Source organism: Rhinolophus hipposideros (assembly GCF_964194185.1).
Source record: "Rhinolophus hipposideros genome assembly, chromosome: 4".
Classification (NCBI taxonomy): domain Eukaryota; kingdom Metazoa; phylum Chordata; class Mammalia; order Chiroptera; family Rhinolophidae; genus Rhinolophus; species Rhinolophus hipposideros.
Window position 1 is genome coordinate 102,502,800 of NC_138050.1, and position 6,000 is coordinate 102,508,799.

Genomic DNA, 6,000 nt, shown 5'->3' on the forward strand with positions numbered 1-6,000 from the left:
GCCCAGATTGACCGAGAAAGACACTGCCTCTATTTCTGGTCCTGCTCTTTTGAGGGCACAGGAAAGCTTTCTCCGATCGCTATCACAGAGATCAATGATAATTATGGCTCGCTGATTTCCTCCCCAAATAAAAACATTTCAGCTGATGAAAAGTGAACACTAAATTAGCACCAGCTCTCTTTGCTGCAGGGCAATTTACCCAGCCAGTAATGCCACATGTGAGAACTGCCTTCCCCGAATGGGTGCATCTCAGAGTCGGCTGGGTGGAAAAATCCCACCTTGCCTCCAGAACCGGGACCGGAACCGGCAGCAGGATTGCAGGGATCGAGACAGGCCACCTCCAGAGAGCTGCCTTCTCTCAGTTTCAGCTCCATAACTACCCATAGGCCTTGAGCTCTAGGAAGCGCTTCTGATACTTCCATGGTAGCCTATTAATATCAGGTGCTCCTAGGGGCGTGATGCTCAGCTGTTATCTGCTACCATTTAAGGGGGAATGAATTGTCAGTTAGCTGCCCTGAGGATAGGTAAGAAGCTGTTGTATTTCTGGATGGTGGTGTACTTCTGTGCTGCTGCTGGTGGTGATAGCACGGGAAAGAGAGGAGGACGGCTTAGCATAGGGCTGGGAGGACCCATAGTGGGCTACACACACTCACCCCCAAAGCCCTGTTTTCTAAACTGTTGGTCACTTTTCCTGTAAAAGTGACCATAGAGCTGGCTGGGGGCATCCCTGGAGGGTGTGAGGCAGAGACCCTTCAACCAAGACTACTAGGCCCAAGGTCCCCAATATAAAAGGTGCTTTTGTGCATATTGCAAAAAGAAAACCCCTCTGAATTGAAGATAAAGATTAAAGGTACCCCTTCTTCCCTGCTGATGAAGCCCTGAGTCTAGGCCCATGGATTCAGGAGAAGCAGGTACGTCTCTCCCATACTTCTCTCTCTAAAGTATGCCCCTTCCTCAGGTGTGAGGCCTGGACCTCTGCCCCACCCGTTGTACCACAGGGAATGGGACTGAAGCTAATTCTTCCTCTTTTCTTCTTCCTGTCTTGAAGGTGGACACGATGTTGGAGCTAAAGCGGCCAGTTTATCTTTTCTTTGTTTATTTGTTTTTATATTTAAGGAGGGTGTCGTGCGGGGCGGCCAGCGGGGTCTCTGCTCCCGCTCCCCACATAAGAACACAGGACATGGTGAGGCCAAAAAGGAACACCCACGGAACCATAGGTAGGGAAGTCATACCACTATCGTCTCACTGGAGGCTGGGTTTACACGACGTGCAACCTGCTGTCCGCTTTGCTGCCAACAGACCTACTCTCCTTGACTCTCCTTGACTCTCCTTACTCTCCTTCACTCTCCTCGGCTCCCCTCCGTAGCCACAGCAGTTATATCAGTGGCCAATGGCTCAACGGTTACAGCTGACGGCCAACCAGCCACAGCTGACAGCCATTTACTACCCTAGCCAGCACCTCTCCACATGAGGCCGAGAGCCTGGAAACTGCTCTCTGGGGCTCTGTCCCCATAGAGGGCGTAATTCATAGTGGCCCAGGCAGGGATCGAACCAGCAACCTTAAAAGCAGCCATTTTAGAACCATGAGGCAACATGCCAACTTGCTTAGGAAGGCAGAAGCTAAGATGGGTGGAGTCTGGGTCCTTAGCGACATTGTTGAACTGCTCCACTAGCCCTGGACTGACTAACCCTGAACTCCTTGTTATATGAGAAAGGGAAATCTCTATTTTAAACCACAGCTAGTTAAATATTCCGTTATAGCCAAAACAGCAGTAATGGAAGCAGGGAATGAGGGAGGTGGTAGATAGGTGAATGGTAGAAGAGTCTGGATTTCTGATTCTTGGCAGGCTCATCTGCAGAAACAGCACTCATACCTCTTTTCAACAGGATGTTATGACTCCCGTCAATGTTCACTGAACACCAAATGGCTAAGTCTATCCTTATCTTATACCCTTTTACAGAATTCCCTTCAGGTGTTCATGCCAGGATTGTTTTTTTCTGCACTGTCCCTATGGGTCCTGAATGAATCAAGTATGCAGGTTGAACGAGGCATTATGGTAACTGTCAGCCCTGGACGTAAAATATCAGAAGGGGTTCAATGGGCAGGAATGAGGTAAAAACATCTCAGCATGTGTGGCTGTTACACAGCCAAACGAAAACCCCAGCACCAGCTGTGCCTGGAAGCCAAGTGCTTTATAAGACCTGTTCAGCCTCATTTTTGACCCCGGTGTCTGAAGTGTCATTGGGCAAAAAGAGCATTTCATGTCCTGCCTTCTCTCCCATAGGAGGTAAATAGGTGTGTATTTGCAGGAATGATTACAAGCAAGATCAGGACATAAGGAGTATCTCTTCCTCTGTCTCCCTTTCCTACTGCGTATCTTGCCATACCTCTACCCACACTGGCTTCTACTGTCTTCATCCTTCTTGTGTCAATTAGAATAGACCGAGTCATCCTGTGGTAATGAACAAACCCAATCTCAGTCACTTAGACTAATAAAAGGTTTATTTCTCGCTTATGCTGCTGTCCTTTGAGGATAGCAGGAGGGTTCTCTCCACATTATTGTCATTCCCACTCCAGGATCCTGGCCACCAGAAGTAATCTTATCTGGCACATTCCTAATCTTTATAGCAGAGGGAAGTAAAGCTCTAGGGCAGCACTGTCCAATAGACACCCATAATATAAGCTACATATGCAAGTTCATGTTTTCTAGTAGCTAGATTAAGAAGGCAACATGAAAGTAAGGTGGAATTAATTTTAATAATGTATTATATGTAACCCAATATAATTTTCACATATAATCAATATAAAACACATTTGGACATTCTTACATATACTTTTCTTGGGACACTTACTCTTTGTAATCCAGTGTGCATATTTTATACTTATGGTACATCAAGGTTTGGACCATATGTGGCTGTTGGCTGCCATGTTGGTTGGCACAGCTCTGGAGTCTCCCTTCAACAATTGTGTGCTTGGTTTAGATGTGACTGACATGTATCTTTTCTGCTTACAACTCATTGGATAAAACTTGTCACAGGGAACCAGCAAGGACATCCTTCCTTGTGCCTTAACACAGAGAGGTGGACATTTAATAAACAGCAGTTATGTCCAGCAAGCCCTGCTCGGCCAGTATTGCCCTTCCCAGGGACGTCTTCCTGGGCGGTGCCTCCTCTGGTATAGAAGCCTTTTGGGCCAGCAATCTGTTTTAGCTTGACACTATTCCTTGTGTGGCCAAGGAGTGGGAGGCAGATATGCCAAATCTTGTAGGCTATGACCCAGAAGACAGCCACATTCTTTTTGGGAGAAAAAAAAAAAGAAATCTTGGAAGTGTAAGGTAAATACTAACATACTGAAGCAAATGCTGGGGGTTCAGGAAACAAGGGAAGGTAGTCATGGAGCGGAAGGATTTTGTTTATCCTTTACCTTTGCTAATACTTTTAGCTTCCTTTCTGGCTGCCTTGTTGCTGGCCTCCCTGAATTCCCCGCCATTCATAACACAAGGGCTAGGAGGCTGAGACTAGTGACTGTCCTCTCCACTCTACAGGATATAAGGTGATACGAGGTCTGATAATTACATTTGTGAACTTGTTGCAACGATGTTGCTAACTTTTGTTTGATATCAGAGGGATTATTCATTATGAATTTGTACCAACTGGACAATCGTTTAACTTTTACTATTTGGAAGTGCTGAAAAGGCTACATGAAAAAGTTAGACGACCTGAACTTATCACCAACAATTCATGGCTCTTGCATCACGACAATGCACCAGCTCACACAGCACTGTCTGTGAGGGAGTTTTTGGCCAGTAAACAAATAACTGTATTGGAACACCCTCCCTACTCAACTTGGTCTGGCCCCCAGTGACTTACTTCTTTACCCGAAGATAAAGGAAATATCAAAAGGAAGACATTTTGATGACATTCAAGACATCAAGGTTAATACAATGACAGCTCTGATGGCCGTTCCAGAAAAAGAGTTCCAAAACTGCTTTGAAGGGTAGACTAGGTGCTGGCATCAGGGCATAGTTTCCCAGGGGGAGGACTTCGAAGGTGACCATAGTGATATTCAGCAACGAGGTGTGTAGCACTTTTTCTAGGGTGAGTTCTTGAACTTAATTGTCAGATCTCTTTTATGGGTACTATTTTTTTATACTAGGAGTTCTTGGAAGTCTGGACTACAAGTTACTCTTTCTTGAATCTCTGATACATAATAGATGCTGAATAAGTATGTGAATTAATGAATTTTATGTTAACTGTCACAAACCATTTCCTACCCAAGCTGTTTGTGTTTTTAATGGCACTGTGACTGAGAGTGTGAATTGGCCCATGTGACAGCATCTGGCATCGAAGAGCATGCTTCTTGCGGAGAGCTCTTCAAGTAAACAGTTGGACATGTACTTTGTCCTACATGTGGATGTATGTTTTAACATGTAGATTTTATTATGGTGAAGCCAACAGATCAGGCGCTGATTACCATTGAAAAGACAGCGTATCACTAACAGTTCCCAAGAGAAAAGGGGCATGCCACATCATGCGGGGCCACACAGGACAGCACCAGGGTGGTCAGGAGCAGAGGGAATGGGGGAGAAATGCAGACAAGAGCCTTTATTGTGGTTTCTGCAGGAAATGCAAGACAAGGCAGGGGAAGCAGGTTTAGGATGAGCTCGTCTCAATAATTTCAGAGGGTTCTGGGGTACAGGTGCTGTCCCTAATTGTCTGATACCTGGCCCTGGGGGATTAGGCTCTGTGTAAAAGCCTGATAAAGGAAGTGGTGGGGGTGTGGCCGTCGGATTGGTTAGTTTTGTGAAAATTAATAAACAGAGACTTCATTTAAAATGGATTTGGGAGGCTGAAAGAGAACTCTCACCCGTGTGTCACTTAACACACACTACTGACCCCAACAGGAAGAAACACACTCTGCCTCTTGGACTTTACTACCTCAGCAGGAGGTGAAAAAGGTCCCTCCTCGTTAGTAACAGCTCAGCCGATGGGAGATGGCCATAACTCAGCCAATGAAAAGTCACTACACTTCAAACTTTCAGTTTCCTCCAATGGACTCTTCCTTTACAATAGCTTCTCCCGAGTCGGTAAAAGGGGGGTTCTTTCCTTTGTTTCTTGGACATGCGAGTGGTTCACCATCAGACTGTGTGTCCCAAGTTGCAATTCTTTGTTTTTCCTGAATTAAACCCATTTTGATGGAGGAATATCTGGCTTTCTGTTTAAGGTCAACAGTTTGCATATAAAAGGCATATTTACAGGCAGGTCATTTACCTCTAGGGACTGGCTAGCTCTGCAGCAGGGGCAGTCTCTTCAGGGTTAGTAAGGTCCCAGATGGCAAAGTACGGGTATCAAATACAGAAAATAAAAAGGCATTATTAATACATATATAAATGACTCTGCTGAGTTGAAAGATGCCATTTCAGTTTCTCAGGGCTTCATAGAAACCTGAAGCTTATATACCCTTTGCTTGTGAATAGTCAAAAGTGGTTTTTATCACTTGGAGATGAAGGGCAAGAATGGAAGCACAGAAGTCTGAGGACCGAGCTGTATTTGTGTATCTGAGCTATTGAAGTGAATTCCAGGAGGACCCCTGGAGAAGTTTCTGAACTTGTGTATATCTAAAATGGGTACATGTTATTGCATATAAGTTTTACCTCAAGCAATCTGACTTAAAAAAATAAATCAATAAGTAAACAGAGCTGTCCTAAACATCCCAGGGGTGAAATAAGGGTTCATGCATTTTCTTTCTTTTTCACCGTATCCCATAGAGCAGACCCACATTTGCATGATAGACCAAAACTAGAGGAGTTGAGTGGGATCGAGGACGCAGAGATGACTATCTGCCGAAACTTCCTGGCATGGATGGGGCCGCCAGTGCTCCCCATTCTGAGAGCCTAGCACCTTGCAGACAGCTGGAGGGCTAGCACGCTGACAGCTCTGGGAGTTCCTCCAAAGTGTATTAGATATTTTAGTGACAGATACGCAGAAAGTCAAGGGGAG